The 23,980-nt window shown below is 36.3% G+C and overlaps 5 non-coding genes across 5 annotated transcripts; all 5 read left to right on the top strand.

Moving 5' to 3' along the window:
- Positions 1-10,830: 10,830 nt before the first annotated feature.
- TRNAV-AAC (transfer RNA valine (anticodon AAC)) lies at positions 10,831-10,903 on the top strand. Its single transcript has one exon. It is a non-coding gene; the product is annotated as a tRNA-Val (tRNA).
- A 3,169-nt stretch (positions 10,904-14,072) lies between these two features.
- On the top strand, positions 14,073-14,145 carry TRNAF-AAA (transfer RNA phenylalanine (anticodon AAA)). The gene has a single exon. It is a non-coding gene; the product is annotated as a tRNA-Phe (tRNA).
- A 3,182-nt stretch (positions 14,146-17,327) lies between these two features.
- On the top strand, positions 17,328-17,400 carry TRNAV-AAC (transfer RNA valine (anticodon AAC)). Its single transcript has one exon. It is a non-coding gene; the product is annotated as a tRNA-Val (tRNA).
- A 3,169-nt stretch (positions 17,401-20,569) lies between these two features.
- TRNAF-AAA (transfer RNA phenylalanine (anticodon AAA)) lies at positions 20,570-20,642 on the top strand. The gene has a single exon. It is a non-coding gene; the product is annotated as a tRNA-Phe (tRNA).
- Positions 20,643-23,466: 2,824 nt separating this feature from the next.
- TRNAV-CAC (transfer RNA valine (anticodon CAC)) lies at positions 23,467-23,539 on the top strand. The gene has a single exon. It is a non-coding gene; the product is annotated as a tRNA-Val (tRNA).
- Positions 23,540-23,980: the final 441 nt, after the last annotated feature.

Below are 23,980 nucleotides of genomic sequence, written 5' to 3'. Positions count from 1 at the left end.
ATAACTTGGTGATATATAGGTTGCAATGGTTTTCGCTTTACGGTAAACGAAACGGGGGCCCTTCTTAACACAGTCTTTTATACTCCCACCCATCATGAGGATGTTCCAATGCTTATGGATTATGTTCTGAACACCCTGACTGCATTTATTGTATTGTGTAATCAGAAGGGGAACTTCCTCTTTTGAGATGTCGGTACCTTTATTATTGTTAATAGTTACAACTGCATCCTTACATGGATCACCCTGTATTATTTTAAAGAGATCCTCCCTGTTAGTTAACGCCACTTCTTGGCGAGTATTAGTTAGGTGCTTCATATTGTATCCCCTCTGTTGGAAGCGGTGGCACAATTCCTCAGACTGACGAGAAAAACCCTCCTCTGTGGAGCAGTTTCTCCTCAGTCTGAGGAATTGGCCCTTAGGTATCCCCCTAATCACAGCAGGTGGGTGATAGCTGTCTGCTCTTAATAACATATTCCTTGAATTGGGTTTTCTAAATGTCTCGGTTTGGATTTGACCTTCAATATCAATGAACAACTGAAGGTCCAGATAGTCAATGTGGTGTGTGTTGATATTGTGAGTGAAAGCTAAATGTAAATCATTGGAGTTAATATATGTAAGGAAATTGTGCAGTGTATCTAAATCCCCATCCCAAATCATAATCAAATCATCGATAAACCTTCTATAAAAAGTGATATATTTCCGAAAAGGATTTGTGCTTGTGAAAATAAAAAGTGACTCCCACCACGCCATAAATAGATTAGCGTACACCGGTGCAAAGCTCGTGCCCATTGCCGTACCCCATTGCTGAAGATAAAAAGTGTGATCAAATAAGAAATAATTGTGTGTGAAATTGATTGCTATCTGGACCCCCGATAAAGTGATTGACAGCTGCCAACCCCTGATCGTGTCTGATGACTGAATAGAGGGACGTGACATCCATGGTTACCCAAATAGAATGTGGGCTCCATGTTACATTCCTTAATTTAGTAATGAGATCCCCTGAATCCAACAGAAAGGAGGGTAGATCCCTGACAAAGGATTGCAGGAATTGATCAATGTATTTGGATAAGCCATCTCCCAAAGATCCAATAGACGAAATGATTGGTCTCCCCGGGGGGTCAACCAATGTCTTATGGACCTTTGGGAGATGGTAAAAGACTGGTATAGTCGGATTTGGATTCCCCAAAAATACACTTTCCGTCTTGCTCAAAACTTGTGTGATAACCCCTAATTCTAGCAATTCTTTATAGGATTCCAAAAAACCCTCTGTGGGATCACTTGGTAGTGCAGAGTAGGTGGTGGCATCCCCAAGTTGCCGATAGGCCTCCTTGATGTAGCCAGCCCTACTCTGCACCTCCACAGCTCCTCCCTTGTCGGCATTTTTTATTACAATCTTATAATTCTTCTGCAAAGAAAAAAGTGCCTGTTTCTCCTCTAAATAAAGATTGGAGAGACTTTTAATCTTAAACATCAGAGCCTGGTGGGATATCATTTCCCTGGAAAATTACATACTAAATAAGAGGATCCCCAGGGGTTTGCGTGTAAAAAAGGTACCAACATTTGGGTTCACTACCCCTCAGTTTGAACAGCACTGGATTTCAACATTGGACCAGTGCAGTCTCAAACTAATGGAACTCATTGTAGACATTGGTCGACCCCCCGGGAAGACCAATCATTTCGTCTATTGGATCTTTGGGAGATGGCTTATCCAAATACATTGATCAATTCCTGCAATCCTTTGTCAGGGATCTACCCTCCTTTCTGTTGGATTCAGGGGATCTCATTACTAAATTAAGGAATGTAACATGGAGCCCACATTCTATTTGGGTAACCATGGACGTCACGTCCCTCTATTCAGTCATCAGACACGATCAGGGTTTGGCAGCTGTCAATCACTTTATCGGGGGTCCAGATAGCAATCAATTTCACACAGCATTTATTTTGGATGCCATAAAATTTCTGCTGACACACAATTATTTCTTATTTGATCACACTTTTTATCTTCAGCAACGGGGTACGGCAATGGGCACGAGCTTTGCACCGGTGTACGCTAATCTATTTATGGGGTGGTGGGAGTCACTTTTTATTTTCACAAGCACAAATCCTTTTCGGAAATATATCACTTTTTATAGAAGGTTTATCGATGATTTGATTATGATTTGGGATGGGGATTTAGATACACTGCACAATTTCCTTACATATATTAACTCCAATGATTTAAATTTAGCTTTCACTCACAATATCAACACACACCACATTGACTGTCTGAACCTTCGGTTGTTCATGGATATTGAAGGTCAAATCCAAACCGAGACATTTAGAAAACCCAATTCAAGGAATATGTTATTAAGAGCAGACAGCTGTCACCCACCTGCTGTGATTAGGGGGATACCTAAGGGCCAATTCCTCAGACTGAGGAGAAACTTCTCCACAGAGGAGGGTTTTTCTCGTCAGTCTGAGGAATTGTGCCACCGCTTCCAACAGAGGGGATACAATATGAAGCACCTAACTAATACTCGCCAAGAAGTGGCATTAACTAACAGGGAGGATCTCTTTAAAATAAGACAGGGTGATCCATGTAAGGATGCAGTTGTACCTATTAACAATAATAAAGGTACCGACATCTCAAAACAGGAAGTTCCCCTTATGATTACACAATACAATAAATGCAGTCAGGGTGTTCAGAACATAATCCGTAAGCATTGGAACATCCTCCTGATGGATGGGAGTCTAAAAGACTGTGTTAAGAAGGGCCCCCGTTTCGTTTACCGTAAAGCGAAAACCATTGCAACCTATACTGCTGCGGCACAGTTTATTCGAGCATTTGCCCGTTCTGTGCCGCAGCAGTAGCCTGGCGCGCGCCCGAGTGTGACGGGCGCACGCCGAAGCAGCGGAAGAGCGCCCTCCGATCGGGGCGCTCTCCCTACCGCTGCCGGGTCCGCCGGGTCCCCCGGAACCCCCTGCCGCTGTCCCGCGATCGCGGGACACCAGGGCGCCCTCGGGGAGCCCCTGGACACGCGTGCAGGGGGCGCACGCTCCCGATGACGCGTGACCGCGCATCTATGACGCGCGGCACGCCGAGGGGCGGCCACTAGCAAGCCGGGAGATTTCCCGGCTTGCGGTACCGACCACACTTCAATAAAGTGTGTCGGTAGTGTATATCACCAAGTTATGTTGCTTCTTCTCCTCCATCTATTAGAAAATTTGTAACAAAAGGCTCATACAGATGTGGAGGCTGTAAAATTTGTCAGTTTATGACTCCATCACAACATTTCAGGGGTTGTATGTCCAATCAGGAATTTCCGATAAAATCTTTTATAAACTGTAATACACAATATGTGATTTACCTCCTAACCTGTGGGTGTGGAATTAATTACGTGGGTAGGACAATCAGACCCCTCAAGAACAGGATACTTGAACATGTCAGATTAATAAAAAAGGGGGACATATCTCACCCTGTCTCTAAACACTTTTCAATTTGCCCAAAAGGTGACATCAGGGGGTTAAAAGTTCAGGGAATTGAAAAAATCTTCATGAGAGAAAAAGGGGGAGATTTACTCAACCTTTTGGACTGCAGGGAGGCATACTGGATCTTTATGCTCCAGACCAGAGCACCCTGCGGTCTAAACATAGAATGGAACTTAGGCCATTTCTTGAAATCCTAGGCCATAATTATCAGTTTATTAGAATGCTGTTCTCTAAATGGGATGTACTAGAGCCACTATTTCTGTCAGAGTTGTATTATGTCCTGGTATATTGCTGAGCCTTCATGATTTATATGGTAGACATCAGGGGCCATTCCCAAAAACCATAGTTGCCCTCAATCATAGTAATGAATGTGAATGTTACCAAATTTTTTTTACATCACTTGTTATGGTTCACTATAACTAAAATTTATGTTATGTGGATGTATATTGATGAATACATGCTATAAACACAGTTGATTCTTCCTCCCCTTGGAGGCAATTGAAGACATAAAAAAGACTTAGGTTAAATAGTCTTAGGATTATACTATTTTGCTTTTAATATTGTTTTTGTGTACATTTTAAGTGAGACGTGAGATGTTGTGACACTACGTCTATTATTAATGGACCAATGTTGTGGTCCGTTTTTATACACTGTATGTCTTTGTATCTGTGGGATGTGCAGTGAGGAGGTGTATTCTTCACAATGTGAGCATTTAGGAAAATGACTTTTTATTAGCTTGCTCGCACTGTGTATACAATTATTTCTATGTTTTTCTAAGACTTTGCTCTTTGTGAAGTCCATTTACAGATGCCTGCAGGAGCCTCGGGGATTGGGGCTGCATCGTCTGCTCACCGCATTCATTGGTGGTGCAGCGATGTGCCTCAACCTATCACGGGTCCGCAGTGACGTCACGATGGGCGTAAATGGAGGCAGAGATTAACCTGGTTGCCCTGGCTTCACGTCTGATGTGAGCATGCGCGGACAACAGCAGGGGGCGGTCCATACCCAGAATCCTTAGGGATGGTGGATCGGCGCCCCGGGTGACGTCATGCGCATGCGCACTGGGCGTGGGGCGTAATTTCACTCAGCTTCGTGCAATTAACCTTATTAACAGCTAGGTATATAATGCACCTCATCCCTGCACACCCCAGACTCCTTGATAAAGGACCTGCTGGTCTGAAACGCGTAGGAGGTTCCTGCTTTTGTCCCCCAAGGGGTGAATTTGTCTGCTACCATGCACTGAATAAATATAAACATTTTGCTGTACACCTGACTCCCTGGCTGTGCGCCATTCGTTTTTTTTCTATCTACATACATTTTGTACACATTATTTCTTCACGTACACACAACAACTTTTATTGGTAAGAAGTATAATACAACCTGTTGATGAATGACATGCATTTGTCCACACAGCAGAGAAGATAAAGGTGAACGAACCATATTCATCTGTTTCCTAAGTGATTGGTATTTGGAGAAATGTATTTATCATAACAAAGAATGAATACATCTATGTAGTACTATGAACATATATGTATTTGCTTACATGAAAAAAATGTGTTTATGACTTTCAGACGTGTCTCAACACCACTGGCTGTTTGCTCAGTGTCAGCTGGTAAATTGACGGGATGCTCCTCCTCCAAACCCTGACATATTTCTGTTTGAACATTATTTCTGAGTGCCACATTGTGCAAAATGCAACATGCAATTATAATATCAGACACTTTAGCAGGCTTATATTGAAGTGCCCCACCAGTTCCATTGAGACACCTAAATCTTGTTTTGAGAAGCCCAAATGTCCTCTCTGACGGATCGCGTAGATATATGGGCAACATTGTACCCCTCCTCTGCTTCCCTTTGAGGGTTTGGCACCGGGGTCAACAGCCACGGCTTAATTCCGTATCCTGAGTCACCTATAATCCATCGTGCACACATATGAAACAATTAGTGTTAACATTATAACATACAACATTTCCTAGAAAAACAAGAGTTGTTTGTTAACACATCATAATATGTACTCACCCACCAGCCAACCAGGTCCAAAATAGCCTTCTTCGAAAGCATGGAAGACTGATGAGTTTCTCAGGATAGAGGAATCGTGACTGGAACCAGGGAATTTGGCTACCACATGCATAATCGTCATCGTGGCATCGCATACCACCTGTACATTCAGTGAATGGTAGTGCTTACGGTTGCGGTAAGCATGCTCACTCTGACTAGGCGGGATCAAAGCAACATGGGTGCAATCGATTGCACCCATCACACATGGTATCCCGGCTATGGTATAAAAGCCATTCCTGATTTCCAGCCACTCTTTATGCTCTGTAGGAAAATGAATATAATTCCTAGCGCGTCTATTGAGTGCACATAGAAACTGGGTAAAGGCCTGCGAGAATGTAGATTGCGAGACCCCGCCCACTATGCCCACAATTGTCTGGAATGACACGGAAGCAAGATAATGTAATGAGCACAGCATTTTAACAAGCCCAGGGACTGCACGATCTCTGGCTGTCACAAAATCTAAATCTCCCCATATCTCTTCATAAAGAGCTAAGATTGCTGCTGAACTCAAACGATAGCGACTTACAATCTCCTCCTCACTCATCCCATCTAACAGGGTTCTCTCCTTGTACAAACGAGGACGAGGCACAACTTCTCTCCTCTCTCTTCTCCTCTCATCTCCTTGCCCTCTCCCTCTCCCTTGATCTCTCCCTCTCCCTCTCCTGTCCGCGTGCCTGTCCCTGTCACTGTCCCTGCCACTGTCCCTGCCTCTGTCCCTTCCTTGGCCTGTGACACCCTCTCCATCAGCAAGCCACTCGTGCAATAGAATGTTCCTCCGTCTCATAAACATTTGCATCATTTTCAGGTCTGCAGCTGTCAATGAGCAGGTAATTGCCCTCCTTTAAATACCTTTGTGATGATGTCAGGTGACTTGCTAAAGTGCAAGGTGTTACATTAACATATCCAAGTAGTTGACTCCCAACGTGTATCCATTTGAAATTAAAAGTATTATTTATGTGTGTTCACCAAGCAATCATGATATTTGAGAATGATGTAACGTTAAGCTTTGTACAAGCATTTATTGGAAAGTATTTGTGGAATGTGTAATGCATGTACAACTTCTGAACGCAACATTCTGTCATCTAATTAGTTTACAACCATGACATTGACGTTGAAAAACTACGTTGCAACATGTCTAATTTGGCATGTTATTGACACATGTTCACATGAAGTAATTCTAACGTGCATATGCATAATTTAATGCCATCAGGATAGTTGCTATTGATTAAGTTTCAAACGTGTAAAAATGAGTAACTATTCTAGATGTGTGTATAAGTTAGCATGAAGTGATTGTAATGCATCGTGTACAATGTAAACATGCAATGTTATTGAGTGTCCAATTGCGGACGTCATGAAAAGAGGGAGGTCACAAAGTACATGTAAACATGAAAACAAACAGCTACATTTACGTTTGATCATGCGTTATACATTACAAGCATTGTATGATGTATAACAACATTACTATACGCTGGATGTGTTAGATGTGTGAAATGTGTTACAGTACATCATATAATAAATTGAAGCACACTTAAGTAACATGTTTGATATGATGTGAGCTGCTCCTTAAGGGTTGAGTATAGGATTTTCCCTTGACAAATCATAACATGAAGACTAATGTGACACGCAAATCATCATAACATATAAAAGTACAATGTTATGCAAATAATAAACGTAAGGGGTCACACGATGAAGTGAATGACCTCGACACTGTAATGCCAAGCACATTTGTATTATGAGCAATAGAACGTAAACACTACTATAATGTTATAAGTCCCCGCTCCATTGACTCCATTGATGTAGAGAAGAGGTTTTGTTTCTAAGTGCCGTTCCGGCAACCTTGCCGTTCGTTATCCCCTCCAACTTGCCAACTTTAGTTGGCGGGACCAATTGCCGATAAAATCTCCATTTCTGAGTGCCGATCAGCACCGAAAAGCTGATCGGGGCTACTTGAATACAGCCGATTTCTAAAAGTGCCGAAAAATACAGATAAGTGGCTTATCGGCAGCCGCATGGCGATAAAAAATTTTCAGCACGAAAAACTGCCGATTTTGAGCACTTATCGGCGCTTACTGAATCTCAAATCCAATTTTGGCGGGAAAATGCCAAAAAAGCCTTATCGGCGCTTACTGCATGAGGCCCTCTAACTCAGTTCGGCCGCCACTCTACACAAGATATTGTGACGGCAACGGAAATCTTGAATTCAGAAAAATTGGTTATGGTTTTACAATCCTTTCAGGCAATTTTTTCTTTACCAAATAGAGTAAGATTCTTGTTTGTTCAAGTGTACTTTTTGAAATATATATTATTAAACAGAAAACGTAAGCTCAATTTAAGCAAGATTTCGAGCACACACAAATGAATCTGATGTGCTTTCTTGCGGACAGAAAAGCTGTTTCAGGAAACATTTTTAAGAGTTCCATAGTGTAGTGGTTATCACATCTGCTTCACACGCAGAAGGTTCTGTGTTCAAAATTCAGTGTAATTATGTAGTTGTCTTGTCTCTTATGCTTAAATGTTTATTTTCAAACAAGATATTGTGACGGCAACGGAATTCTTGAATCCAGAAATATTGGTTATAGTTTTAGAATCCTTTCATACAATTTTTTCTTTACCAAATAGAGTAAGATTCTTGTTTGTTCAACTTTACTTTTTGAAATATATTTTATTAAACAGAAAACGTAAGCTCAATTTAAGCATGATATTGATCACACACAAATGAATCTGATGTGCTTTCTTGCGGACAGAAAAGCTGTTTCAGGAAACAATTTTAAGAGTTCCATAGTGTAGTGGTTATCACATCTGCTTAACAAGCAGAAGGTCTGTTGTTGAAAACAAAGGGGATCTATGTAGTTGTCTGGTCTTTTATGCATATATGTACGTTTTCAAACAAGATATTGTAACGGCAACGGAAATCTTGAATCCAGAAATATTGGATATGGTTTTAGTATCCTTTCAGACAATTTTTTCTTTACCAAATAGAGTAAGATTATTTTTTGTTCAAGTGTACTTTTTGAAATATATATTATTAAACAGAAAACGTAAGCTCAATTTAAGCAAGGTTTCGTGCACATACAAATGAATCTGATGTGCTTTCTTGCGGACAGACAAGCTGTTTTAGGAAATAATTTTAAGAGTTCCATAGTGTAGTGGTTATCACATCTGCTTAACACTTAGAAGGTCCGTTGTTCAAAACACAGTGGAACAATGTAGTTGTCTTGTCTTCTATGCTTAAATGTACGTTTTCAAACAATATATTGTGAGGGCAACAGAAATCTTGAATACAGAAATATTGGTTATGGTTTTAGAATCCTTTCAGACAATTTTTTCTTTACCAAATAGAGTAATATTCTTGTTTGTTCAAGTTTACTTTTTGAAATATATTTTATTAAACAGAAAACGTAAGCTCAATTTAAGCAAGATTTCGAGCACACACAAATGAATCTGATGTGCTTTCTTGCGGACAGAAAAGCTGTTTCTGGAAACAATTTTAAGAATTCCACAGTGTAGTGGTTATCACGTCTGCTTCACACGCAGAAGGTCCTGGGTTCAAAACCCAGTGGAACTATGTAGGTGTCTTGTCTTTTATGCATAAATGTACGTTTTCAAACACGATATTGTGACGGCAACGGAAATCTTGAATCCAGAAATATGGGTTATGGTTTTAGTATCTTTTCAGACAATTTTTTCTTTACTAAATAGTGTAAGATTCTTGTTTGTTCAAGTGTACTTCTTGAAATATATATTATTAAACAGAAAACGTAAGCTCAATTTAAGCATGATATTGATCACACACAAATGAATCTGATGTGCTTTCTTGCGGACAGAAAAGCTGTTTCAGGAAACAATTTTAAGAGTTCCATAGTGTAGTGGTTATCACATCTGCTTAACACGCAGAAGGTCCGTTGTTCAAAACACAGTGGAACTATGTAGTTGTCGGTCTTTTATGCATAAATGTACGTTTTCAAACAAGATATTGTAACGGCAACGGAAATCTTGAATCCAGAAATATTGGATATGGTTTTAGTATCCTTTCAGAAAAAAATTTCTTTACCAAATAGAGTAAGATTCTTGTTTGTTCAAGTGTACTTTTTGAAATATATTTTATTAAACAGAAAACGTAAGCTCAATTTAAGCATGATTTTGATCACACACAAATGAATCTGATGTGCTTTCTTGCGGACAGAAAAGCTTTTTCAGGAAACAATTTTAAGAGTTCCATAGTGTAGTGGTTATCACGTGTGCTTCACACGCAGAAGGTCCTGGGTTCAAAACCCAGTGGAACTATGTAATTGTCTTGTCTTTTATGGATAAATGTACGTTTTCAAACACGATATTGTGACGGCAACGGAAATCTTGAATACGGAAATCTTGAATCCAGAAATATGGGTTATGGTTTTAGTATCCTTTCAGACAATTTTTTCTTTACCAAATAGAGTAAGATTCTTGTTTGTTCAAGTGTACTTTTTGAAATATATATTATTAAACAGAAAACGTAAGCTCAATTTAAGCAAGGTTCCGAGCACACACAAATTAATCTGATGTGCTTTCTTGCGGACAGAAAAGCTGTTTCAGGAAATAATTTTAAGAGTACCAAAGTGTAGTGGTTATCACATCTGCTTAACACGCAGAAGGTCCGTTGTTCAAAACACAGTGGAACTATGTAGTTGTCTTGTCTTTTATGCATAAATGTACGTTTTCAAACAAGATATTGTGACGGCAACAGAAATCTTGAATCCAGAAATATTGGTTATGGTTTTAGTATCCTTTCAGACAATTTTTTCTTTACCAAATAGAGTAAGATTCTTGTTTGTTCAAGTGTACTTTTTGAAATATATATTATTAAACAGAAAACGTTAGCTCAATTTAAGCATGATTTTGAGCACACACAAATAATCTGATGTGCTTTCTTGCGGACAGAAAAGCTGTCTCAGGAAACATTTCAAGAGTTTCATAGTGTAGTGTATATCACGTCTGCTTCACACGCAGAAGGTCCTGGGTTCAAAACCCAGTGGAACTATGTAGTTGTCTTGTCTTTTATGCATAAATGTACGTTTTCAAACAAGATATTGTGACGGCAAAGGAAATCTTGAATCCAGAAATATTGGATATGGTTTTAGTATCCTTTCAGACAATTTTTTCTTTACCAAATAGAGTAAGATTCTTGTTTGTTCAAGTGTACTTTTTGAAATTTATATTATTAAACAGAAAACGTAAGCTCAATTTAAGCAAGATTTCGAGCACACACAAATGAATCTGATGTGCTTTCTTGCGGACAGAAAAGCTGTTTCAGAAAACATTTTTAAGAGTTCCATAGTGTAGTGGTTATCACATCTGCTTAACACGCAGAAGGTCCTGGGTTCAAAACCCAGTGGAACTATGTAGTTGTCATGTAATTTATGCATAAATGTACATTTTCAAACAAGATATTGTGACGGCAACGGAAATCTTGAATCCAGAAATATGGGTTATGATTTTACCATTCTTTCATACAATTTTTTCTTTACCAAATAGAGTAAGATTCTTGTTTGTTCAAGTGTACTTTTTGAAATATATATTATTAAACAGAAAACGTAAGCTCAATTTAAGCAAGATTTCGAGCACACACAAATGAATCTGATGTGCTTTCTTGCGGACAGAAAAGCTGTTTCAGAAAACATTTTTAAGAGTTCCATAGTGTAGTGGTTATCACGTCTGCTTAACCCGCAGAAGGTCCTGGGTTCAAAACCCAGTGGAACTATGTAGTTGTCTGGTCTTTTAAGCATAAATGTACGTTTTCGAAAACAAGATATTGTAACGGCAACGAAAATCTTGAATCCAGAAATATTGGATATGGTTTTAGTATCCTTTCAGACAGTTTTTTCTTTACGAAATAGAGTAAGATTCTTGTTTGTTCAAGTGTACTTTATTAAATATATATTATTAAACAGAAAACGTTAGCTCAATTTAAGCAAGATTTCAAGCACACACAAATTAATCTGATGTGCTTTTTTGCGGACTGAAATGCTGTTTCAGAAAACATTTTTAAGAGTTCCATAGTGTAGTGGTTATCACGTCTGCTTAACACGCAGAAGGTCAGTTGTTCAAAACACAGCGGAACTATGTAGTTGTCTTGTCTTTTATGCCTAAATGTACGTTTTCAAACAAGATATTGTGACGGCAACAGAAATCTTGAATCCAGAAATATTGGTTATGGTTTTAGAATCCTTTCATACAATTTTTTCTTTACCAAATAGAGTAAGATTCTTGTTTGTTCAAGTGTACTTTATGAAATATATATTATTAAACAGAAAATGTAAGCTCAATTTAAGCAAGGTTTCGTGCACATACAAATGAATCTGATGTGCTTTCTTGCGGACAGACAAGCTGTTTCAGGAAATAATTTTAAGAGTTCCATAGTGTAGTGGTTATCACATCTGCTTAACACTCAGAAGGTTCGTTGTTCAAAACACAGTGGAACTATGTAGTTGTCTGGTCTTTTAAGCATAAATGTACGTTTTCGAAAACAAGATATTGTAACGGCAACGAAAATCTTGAATCCAGAAATATTGGATATGGTTTTAGTATCCTTTCAGACAGTTTTTTCTTTACGAAATAGAGTAAGATTCTTGTTTGTTCAAGTGTACTTTATTAAATATATATTATTAAACAGAAAACGTTAGCTCAATTTAAGCAAGATTTCAAGCACACACAAATTAATCTGATGTGCTTTTTTGCGGACTGAAATGCTGTTTCAGAAAACATTTTTAAGAGTTCCATAGTGTAGTGGTTATCACGTCTGCTTAACACGCAGAAGGTCAGTTGTTCAAAACACAGCGGAACTATGTAGTTGTCTTGTCTTTTATGCCTAAATGTACGTTTTCAAACAAGATATTGTGACGGCAACAGAAATCTTGAATCCAGAAATATTGGTTATGGTTTTAGAATCCTTTCATACAATTTTTTCTTTACCAAATAGAGTAAGATTCTTGTTTGTTCAAGTGTACTTTATGAAATATATATTATTAAACAGAAAATGTAAGCTCAATTTAAGCAAGGTTTCGTGCACATACAAATGAATCTGATGTGCTTTCTTGCGGACAGACAAGCTGTTTCAGGAAATAATTTTAAGAGTTCCATAGTGTAGTGGTTATCACATCTGCTTAACACTCAGAAGGTTCGTTGTTCAAAACACAGTGGAACTATGTAGTTGTCTTGTCTTTTATGCATAAATGTACGTTTTCAAACACGATATTGTGACGGCAACGGAAATCTTGAATCCAGAAATATTGGATATGGTTTTAGTATCCTTTCAGAAATTTTTTCTTTACCAAATAGAGTAAGATTCTTTTTTGTTCAAGTGTACTTTTTGAAATATATATTATTAAACAGAAAACGTAAGCTCAATTTAAGAAAGGTTCCGAGCACACACAAATGAATCTGATGTACTTTCTTGCGGACAGAAAAGCTGTTTCAGGAAATAATTTTATGAGTTCCATAGTGTAGTGGTTATCACATCTGCTTAACACGCAGAAGGTCCGTTGTTCAAAACACAGTGGAACTATGTAGTTGTCTTGTCTTTTATGCATAAATGTACGTTTTCAAACAAGATATTGTGACGGCAACAGAAATCTTGAATCCAGAAATATTGGTTATGGTTTTAGTATCCTTTCAGACAATTTTTTCTTTACCAAATAGAGTAAGATTCTTGTTTGTTCAAGTGTACTTTTTGAAAAATATATTATTAAACAGAAAACGTAAGCTCAATTTAAGCAAGGTTTCGTGCACTTACAAATGAATCTGATGTGCTTTCTTGCGGACAGAAAAGCTGTTTCAGGAAACAATTTTAAGAGTTCCATAGTGTAGTGGTTATCACATCTGCTTAACACGGAGAAGATCCGTTGTTCAAAACACAGTAGAACTATGTAGTTGTCTGGTCTTTTATGCTTAAATGTACGTTTTCAAACAAGATATTGTGACGGCAACCGAAATCTTGAATCCACAAATATTGGTTATGGTTTTAGAATCCTTTCAGACAATTTTATCTTTACCAAATAGAGTAATATTCTTGTTTGTTCAAGTTTACTTTTTGAAATATATTTTATTAAACAGAAAACGTTAGCTCAATTTAAGCATGATTTTGAGCACACACAAATGAATCTGATGTGCTTTCTTGCGGACAGAAAAGCTGTCTCAGGAAACATTTTAAGAGTTTCATAGTGTAGTGGTTATCACGTGGGCTTCACACGCAGAAGGTCCTGGGTTCAAAACCCAGTGGAACTATGTAGTTGTCTTCTCTTTTATGCATAAATGTACGTTTTCAAACAAGATATTGTGACGGCAAAGGAAATCTTGAATCCAGAAATATTGGATATGGTTTTAGTATCCTTTCATACAATATTTTCTTTACCAAATAGAGTAAGATTCTTGTTTGTTCAAGTGTACTTTTTGAAATATATATTATTAAACAGAAAACGTAAACTCAATTTAAGCAAGATTTCGAGCACACACAAATGAATCTGATGTGCTTTCTTGCGGACAGAAAAGCTGTTTCAGAAAACATTTTTAAGAGTTCCATAGTGTAGTGGTTATCACGTCTGCTTAAACCGCAGAAGGTCCTGGGTTCAAAACCCAGTGGAACTATGTAGTTGTATGGTCTTTTATGCATAAATGTACGTTTTCGAAAACAAGATATTGTAACGGCAACGAAAATCTTGAATCCAGAAATATTGGATATGGTTTTAGTATCCTTTCAGACAGTTTTTTCTTTAAGAAATACAGTAAGATTCTTGTTTGTTCAAGTGTACTTTATTAAATATATATTATTAAACAGCAAACGTTAGCTCAATTTAAGCAAGATTTCAAGCACACACAAATTAATCTGATGTGCTTTTTTGCGGACTGAAATGCTGTTTCAGAAAACATTTTTAAGAGTTCCATAGTGAAGTGGTTATCACGTCTGCTTAACACGCAGAAGGTCAGTTGTTCAAAACACAGTGGAACTATGTAGTTGTCTTGTCTTTTATGCCTAAATGTACGTTTTCAAACAAGATATTGTGACGGCAACAGAAATCTTGAATCCAGAAATATTGGTTATGGTTTTAGAATCCTTTCATACAATTTTTTCTTTACCAAATAGAGTAAGATTCTTGTTTGTTCAAGTGTACTTTATGAAATATATATATTATTAAACAGAAAACGTAAGCTCAATTTAAGCAAGGTTTCGTGCACATACAAATGAATCTGATGTGCTTTCTTGCGGACAGACAAGCTGTTTCAGGAAATAATTTTAAGAGTTCCATAGTGTAGTGGTTATCACATCTGCTTAACACTCAGAAGGTTCGTTGTTCAAAACACAGTGGAACTATGTAGTTGTCTTGTCTTTTATGCATAAATGTACGTTTTCAAACAAGATATTGTGACGGCAACAGAAATCTTGAATCCAGAAATATTGGTTATGGTTTTAGTATCCTTTCAGACAATTTTTTCTTTACCAAATAGAGTAAGATTCTTGTTTGTTCAAGTGTACTTTTTAAAATATATATTATTAAACAGAAAACGTAAGCTCAATTTAAGCAAGGTTTCGTGCACATACAAATGAATCTGATGTGCTTTCTTGCGGATAGAAAAGCTGTTTCAGGAAACAATTTTAAGAGTTCCATAGTGTAGTGGTTATCACATCTGCTTAACACTTAGAAGGTCCGTTGTTCAAAACACAGTGGAACTATGTAGTTGTCTTGTCTTCTATGCTTAAATGTACGTTTTCAAACAAGATATTGTGACGGCAACAGAAATCTTGAATACAGAAATATTGGTTATGATTTTAGAATCCTTTCAGACAATTTTTTCTTTACCAAATAGAGTAATATTCTTGTTTGTTCAAGTTTACTTTTTGAAATATATTTTATTAAACAGAAAACGTAAGCTCAATTTAAGCAAGATTTCGAGCACTTACAAATGAATCTGATGTGCTTTCTTGCGGACAGAAAAGCTGTTTCAGGAAACAACTTTAAGAATTCCACAGTGTAGTGGTTATCACGTCTGCTTCACACGCAGAAGGTCCTGGGTTCAAAACCCAGTGGAACTATGTAGGTGTCTTGTCTTTTATGCATAAATGTACGTTTTCATACACGATATTGTGACGGCAACGGAAATCTTGAATCCAGAAATATGGGTTATGGTTTTAGTATCTTTTCAGACAATTTTTTCTTTACTAAATAGTGTAAGATTCTTGTTTGTTCAAGTGTACTTCTTGAAATATATATTATTAAACAGAAAACGTAAGCTCAATTTAGCAAGATTTCAAGCACACACAAATGAATCTGATGTGCTTTCTTGCGGACAGAAAAGCTGTTTCAGGAAACAATTTTAAGATTTCCATAGTGTAGTGGTTATCACATCTGCTTAACACGCAGAAGGTCCGTTGTTCAAAACACAGTGGAACTATGTAGTTGTCGGTCTTTTATGCATAAATGTACGTTTTCAAACAAGATATTGTAACGGCAACGGAAATCTTGAATCCAGAAATATTGGATATGGTTTTAGTATCCTTTCAGAAAAAATTTTCTTTACCAAATAGAGTAAGATTCTTGTTTGTTCAAGTGTACTTTTTGAAATATATTTTATTAAACAGAAAACGTAAGCTCAATTTAAGCATGATTTTGATCACACACAAATGAATCTGATGTGCTTTCTTGCGGACAGAAAAGCTTTTTCAGGAAACAATTTTAAGAGTTCCATAGTGTAGTGGTTATCACGTGTGCTTCACACGCAGAAGGTCCTGGTTTCAAAACCCAGTGGAACTATGTAATTGTCTTGTCTTTTATGGATAAATGTACGTTTTCAAACACGATATTGTGACGGCAACGGAAATCTTGAATACGGAAATCTTGAATCCAGAAATATGGGTTATGGTTTTAGAATCCTTTCAGACAATTTTTTCTTTACCAAATAGAGTAAGATTCTTGTTTGTTCAAGTGTACTTTTTGAAATATATATTATTAAACAGAAAACGTAAGCTCAATTTAAGCAAGGTTCCGAGCACACACAAATTAATCTGATGTGCTTTCTTGCGGACAGAAAAGCTGTTTCAGGAAATAATTTTAAGAGTACCAAAGTGTAGTGGTTATCACATCTGCTTAACACGCAGAAGGTCCGTTGTTCAAAACACAGTGGAACTATGTAGTTGTCTTGTCTTTTATGCATAAATGTACGTTTTCAAACAAGATATTGTGACGGCAACAGAAATCTTGAATCCAGAAATATTGGTTATGGTTTTAGTATCCTTTCAGACAATTTTTTCTTTACCAAATAGAGTAAGATTCTTGTTTGTTCAAGTGTACTTTTTGAAATATATATTATTAAACAGAAAACGTTAGCTCAATTTAAGCATGATTTTGAGCACACACAAATAATCTGATGTGCTTTCTTGCGGACAGAAAAGCTGTCTCAGGAAACATTTCAAGAGTTTCATAGTGTAGTGTATATCACGTCTGCTTCACACGCAGAAGGTCCTGGGTTCAAAACCCAGTGGAACTATGTAGTTGTCTTGTCTTTTATGCATAAATGTACGTTTTCAAACAAGATATTGTGACGGCAAAGGAAATCTTGAATCCAGAAATATTGGATATGGTTTTAGTATCCTTTCAGACAATTTTTTCTTTACCAAATAGAGTAAGATTCTTGTTTGTTCAAGTGTACTTTTTGAAATTTATATTATTAAACAGAAAACGTAAGCTCAATTTAAGCAAGATTTCGAGCACACACAAATGAATCTGATGTGCTTTCTTGCGGACAGAAAAGCTGTTTCAGAAAACATTTTTAAGAGTTCCATAGTGTAGTGGTTATCACATCTGCTTAACACGCAGAAGGTCCTGGGTTCAAAACCCAGTGGAACTATGTAGTTGTCATGTAATTTATGCATAAATGTACGTTTTCAAACAAGATATTGTGACGGCAACGGAAATCTTGAATCCAGAAATATGGGTTATGATTTTACCATTCTTTCATACAATTTTTTCTTTACCAAATAGAGTAAGATTCTTGTTTGTTCAAGTGTACTTTTTGAAATATATATTATTAAACAGAAAACGTAAGCTCAATTTAAGCAAGATTTCGAGCACACACAAATGAATCTGATGTGCTTTCTTGCGGACAGAAAAGCTGTTTCAGAAAACATTTTTAAGAGTTCCATAGTGTAGTGGTTATCACGTCTGCTTAACCCGCAGAAGGTCCTGGGTTCAAAACCCAGTGGAACTATGTAGTTGTCTGGTCTTTTAAGCATAAATGTACGTTTTCGAAAACAAGATATTGTAACGGCAACGAAAATCTTGAATCCAGAAATATTGGATATGGTTTTAGTATCCTTTCAGACAGTTTTTTCTTTACGAAATAGAGTAAGATTCTTGTTTGTTCAAGTGTACTTTATTAAATATATATTATTAAACAGAAAACGTTAGCTCAATTTAAGCAAGATTTCAAGCACACACAAATTAATCTGATGTGCTTTTTTGCGGACTGAAATGCTGTTTCAGAAAACATTTTTAAGAGTTCCATAGTGTAGTGGTTATCACGTCTGCTTAACACGCAGAAGGTCAGTTGTTCAAAACACAGCGGAACTATGTAGTTGTCTTGTCTTTTATGCCTAAATGTACGTTTTCAAACAAGATATTGTGACGGCAACAGAAATCTTGAATCCAGAAATATTGGTTATGGTTTTAGAATCCTTTCATACAATTTTTTCTTTACCAAATAGAGTAAGATTCTTGTTTGTTCAAGTGTACTTTATGAAATATATATTATTAAACAGAAAATGTAAGCTCAATTTAAGCAAGGTTTCGTGCACATACAAATGAATCTGATGTGCTTTCTTGCGGACAGACAAGCTGTTTCAGGAAATAATTTTAAGAGTTCCATAGTGTAGTGGTTATCACATCTGCTTAACACTCAGAAGGTTCGTTGTTCAAAACACAGTGGAACTATGTAGTTGTCTGGTCTTTTAAGCATAAATGTACGTTTTCGAAAACAAGATATTGTAACGGCAACGAAAATCTTGAATCCAGAAATATTGGATATGGTTTTAGTATCCTTTCAGACAGTTTTTTCTTTACGAAATAGAGTAAGATTCTTGTTTGTTCAAGTGTACTTTATTAAATATATATTATTAAACAGAAAACGTTAGCTCAATTTAAGCAAGATTTCAAGCACACACAAATTAATCTGATGTGCTTTTTTGCGGACTGAAATGCTGTTTCAGAAAACATTTTTAAGAGTTCCATAGTGTAGTGGTTATCACGTCTGCTTAACACGCAGAAGGTCAGTTGTTCAAAACACAGCGGAACTATGTAGTTGTCTTGTCTTTTATGCCTAAATGTACGTTTTCAAACAAGATATTGTGACGGCAACAGAAATCTTGAATCCAGAAATATTGGTTATGGTTTTAGAATCCTTTCATACAATTTTTTCTTTACCAAATAGAGTAAGATTCTTGTTTGTTCAAGTGTACTTTATGAAATATATATTATTAAACAGAAAATGTAAGCTCAATTTAAGCAAGGTTTCGTGCACATACAAATGAATCTGATGTGCTTTCTTGCGGACAGACAAGCTGTTTCAGGAAATAATTTTAAGAGTTCCATAGTGTAGTGGTTATCACATCTGCTTAACACTCAGAAGGTTCGTTGTTCAAAACACAGTGGAACTATGTAGTTGTCTTGTCTTTTATGCATAAATGTACGTTTTCAAACACGATATTGTGACGGCAACGGAAATCTTGAATCCAGAAATATTGGATATGGTTTTAGTATCCTTTCAGAAATTTTTTCTTTACCAAATAGAGTAAGATTCTTTTTTGTTCAAGTGTACTTTTTGAAATATATATTATTAAACAGAAAACGTAAGCTCAATTTAAGAAAGGTTCCGAGCACACACAAATGAATCTGATGTACTTTCTTGCGGACAGAAAAGCTGTTTCAGGAAATAATTTTATGAGTTCCATAGTGTAGTGGTTATCACATCTGCTTAACACGCAGAAGGTCCGTTGTTCAAAACACAGTGGAACTATGTAGTTGTCTTGTCTTTTATGCATAAATGTACGTTTTCAAACAAGATATTGTGACGGCAACAGAAATCTTGAATCCAGAAATATTGGTTATGGTTTTAGTATCCTTTCAGACAATTTTTTCTTTACCAAATAGAGTAAGATTCTTGTTTGTTCAAGTGTACTTTTTGAAAAATATATTATTAAACAGAAAACGTAAGCTCAATTTAAGCAAGGTTTCGTGCACTTACAAATGAATCTGATGTGCTTTCTTGCGGACAGAAAAGCTGTTTCAGGAAACAATTTTAAGAGTTCCATAGTGTAGTGGTTATCACATCTGCTTAACACGGAGAAGATCCGTTGTTCAAAACACAGTAGAACTATGTAGTTGTCTGGTCTTTTATGCTTAAATGTACGTTTTCAAACAAGATATTGTGACGGCAACCGAAATCTTGAATCCACAAATATTGGTTATGGTTTTAGAATCCTTTCAGACAATTTTATCTTTACCAAATAGAGTAATATTCTTGTTTGTTCAAGTTTACTTTTTGAAATATATTTTATTAAACAGAAAACGTTAGCTCAATTTAAGCATGATTTTGAGCACACACAAATGAATCTGATGTGCTTTCTTGCGGACAGAAAAGCTGTCTCAGGAAACATTTTAAGAGTTTCATAGTGTAGTGGTTATCACGTGGGCTTCACACGCAGAAGGTCCTGGGTTCAAAACCCAGTGGAACTATGTAGTTGTCTTCTCTTTTATGCATAAATGTACGTTTTCAAACAAGATATTGTGACGGCAAAGGAAATCTTGAATCCAGAAATATTGGATATGGTTTTAGTATCCTTTCATACAATATTTTCTTTACCAAATAGAGTAAGATTCTTGTTTGTTCAAGTGTACTTTTTGAAATATATATTATTAAACAGAAAACGTAAACTCAATTTAAGCAAGATTTCGAGCACACACAAATGAATCTGATGTGCTTTCTTGCGGACAGAAAAGCTGTTTCAGAAAACATTTTTAAGAGTTCCATAGTGTAGTGGTTATCACGTCTGCTTAAACCGCAGAAGGTCCTGGGTTCAAAACCCAGTGGAACTATGTAGTTGTATGGTCTTTTATGCATAAATGTACGTTTTCGAAAACAAGATATTGTAACGGCAACGAAAATCTTGAATCCAGAAATATTGGATATGGTTTTAGTATCCTTTCAGACAGTTTTTTCTTTAAGAAATACAGTAAGATTCTTGTTTGTTCAAGTGTACTTTATTAAATATATATTATTAAACAGCAAACGTTAGCTCAATTTAAGCAAGATTTCAAGCACACACAAATTAATCTGATGTGCTTTTTTGCGGACTGAAATGCTGTTTCAGAAAACATTTTTAAGAGTTCCATAGTGAAGTGGTTATCACGTCTGCTTAACACGCAGAAGGTCAGTTGTTCAAAACACAGTGGAACTATGTAGTTGTCTTGTCTTTTATGCCTAAATGTACGTTTTCAAACAAGATATTGTGACGGCAACAGAAATCTTGAATCCAGAAATATTGGTTATGGTTTTAGAATCCTTTCATACAATTTTTTCTTTACCAAATAGAGTAAGATTCTTGTTTGTTCAAGTGTACTTTATGAAATATATATATTATTAAACAGAAAACGTAAGCTCAATTTAAGCAAGGTTTCGTGCACATACAAATGAATCTGATGTGCTTTCTTGCGGACAGACAAGCTGTTTCAGGAAATAATTTTAAGAGTTCCATAGTGTAGTGGTTATCACATCTGCTTAACACTCAGAAGGTTCGTTGTTCAAAACACAGTGGAACTATGTAGTTGTCTTGTCTTTTATGCATAAATGTACGTTTTCAAACAAGATATTGTGACGGCAACAGAAATCTTGAATCCAGAAATATTGGTTATGGTTTTAGTATCCTTTCAGACAATTTTTTCTTTACCAAATAGAGTAAGATTCTTGTTTGTTCAAGTGTACTTTTTAAAATATATATTATTAAACAGAAAACGTAAGCTCAATTTAAGCAAGGTTTCGTGCACATACAAATGAATCTGATGTGCTTTCTTGCGGATAGAAAAGCTGTTTCAGGAAACAATTTTAAGAGTTCCATAGTGTAGTGGTTATCACATCTGCTTAACACTTAGAAGGTCCGTTGTTCAAAACACAGTGGAACTATGTAGTTGTCTTGTCTTCTATGCTTAAATGTACGTTTTCAAACAAGATATTGTGACGGCAACAGAAATCTTGAATACAGAAATATTGGTTATGATTTTAGAATCCTTTCAGACAATTTTTTCTTTACCAAATAGAGTAATATTCTTGTTTGTTCAAGTTTACTTTTTGAAATATATTTTATTAAACAGAAAACGTAAGCTCAATTTAAGCAAGATTTCGAGCACTTACAAATGAATCTGATGTGCTTTCTTGCGGACAGAAAAGCTGTTTCAGGAAACAACTTTAAGAATTCCACAGTGTAGTGGTTATCACGTCTGCTTCACACGCAGAAGGTCCTGGGTTCAAAACCCAGTGGAACTATGTAGGTGTCTTGTCTTTTATGCATAAATGTACGTTTTCATACACGATATTGTGACGGCAACGGAAATCTTGAATCCAGAAATATGGGTTATGGTTTTAGTATCTTTTCAGACAATTTTTTCTTTACTAAATAGTGTAAGATTCTTGTTTGTTCAAGTGTACTTCTTGAAATATATATTATTAAACAGAAAACGTAAGCTCAATTTAGCAAGATTTCAAGCACACACAAATGAATCTGATGTGCTTTCTTGCGGACAGAAAAGCTGTTTCAGGAAACAATTTTAAGATTTCCATAGTGTAGTGGTTATCACATCTGCTTAACACGCAGAAGGTCCGTTGTTCAAAACACAGTGGAACTATGTAGTTGTCGGTCTTTTATGCATAAATGTACGTTTTCAAACAAGATATTGTAACGGCAACGGAAATCTTGAATCCAGAAATATTGGATATGGTTTTAGTATCCTTTCAGAAAAAATTTTCTTTACCAAATAGAGTAAGATTCTTGTTTGTTCAAGTGTACTTTTTGAAATATATTTTATTAAACAGAAAACGTAAGCTCAATTTAAGCATGATTTTGATCACACACAAATGAATCTGATGTGCTTTCTTGCGGACAGAAAAGCTTTTTCAGGAAACAATTTTAAGAGTTCCATAGTGTAGTGGTTATCACGTGTGCTTCACACGCAGAAGGTCCTGGGTTCAAAACCCAGTGGAACTATGTAATTGTCTTGTCTTTTATGGATAAATGTACGTTTTCAAACACGATATTGTGACGGCAACGGAAATCTTGAATACGGAAATCTTGAATCCAGAAATATGGGTTATGGTTTTAGAATCCTTTCAGACAATTTTTTCTTTACCAAATAGAGTAAGATTCTTGTTTGTTCAAGTGTACTTTTTGAAATATATATTATTAAACAGAAAACGTAAGCTCAATTTAAGCAAGGTTCCGAGCACACACAAATTAATCTGATGTGCTTTCTTGCGGACAGAAAAGCTGTTTCAGGAAATAATTTTAAGAGTTCCATAGTGTAGTGGTTATCACATCTGCTTAACACGCAGAAGGTCCGTTGTTCAAAACACAGTGGAACTATGTAGTTGTCTTGTCTTTTATGCATAACTGTACGTTTTCAAACAAGATATTGTGACGGCAACAGAAATCTTGAATCCAGAAATATTGGTTATGGTTTTAGTATCCTTTCAGACAATTTTTTCTTTACCAAAAAGAGTAAGATTCTTGTTTGTTCAAGTGTACTTTTTGAAATATATATTATTAAACAGAAAACGTAAGCTCAATTTAAGCAAGGTTTCGTGCACTTACAAATGAATCTGATGTGCTTTCTTGCGGACAGAAAAGCTGTTGCAGGGTACAATTTTAAGAGTTCCATAGTGTAGTGGTTATCACGTCTGCTTCACACGCAGAAGGTCCTGGGTTCAAAACCCAGTGGAACTATGTAGTTGTCTTGTCTTTTATGCATAAATGTACGTTTTCAAACAAGATATTGTGACGGCAAAGGAAATCTTGAATCCAGAAATATTGGATATGGTTTTAGTATCCTTTCAGACAATTTTTTCTTTACCAAATAGAGTAAGATTCTTGTTTGTTCAAGTGTACTTTTTGAAATTTATATTAATTAACAGAAAACGTAAGCTCAATTTAAGCAAGATTTCGAGCACACACAAATGAATCTGATGTGCTTTCTTGCGGACAGAAAAGCTGTTTCAGAAAACATTTTTAAGAGTTCCATAGTGTAGTGGTTATCACATCTGCTTAACACGCAGAAGGTCCGTTGTTCAAAACACAGTGGAACTATGTAGTTGTCTTGTCTTTTATGCATAAATGTACGTTTTCAAACAAGATATTGTGACGGCAACAGAAATCTTGAATCCAGAA

This window comes from Ascaphus truei, chromosome 18 (genome assembly GCF_040206685.1).
Source record: "Ascaphus truei isolate aAscTru1 chromosome 18, aAscTru1.hap1, whole genome shotgun sequence".
NCBI classification, from domain to species: Eukaryota; Metazoa; Chordata; class Amphibia; order Anura; family Ascaphidae; genus Ascaphus; species Ascaphus truei.
The sequence above is the reverse complement of the archived record's forward strand: the minus strand, read 5'-3'. Positions and strand labels throughout refer to the sequence as shown.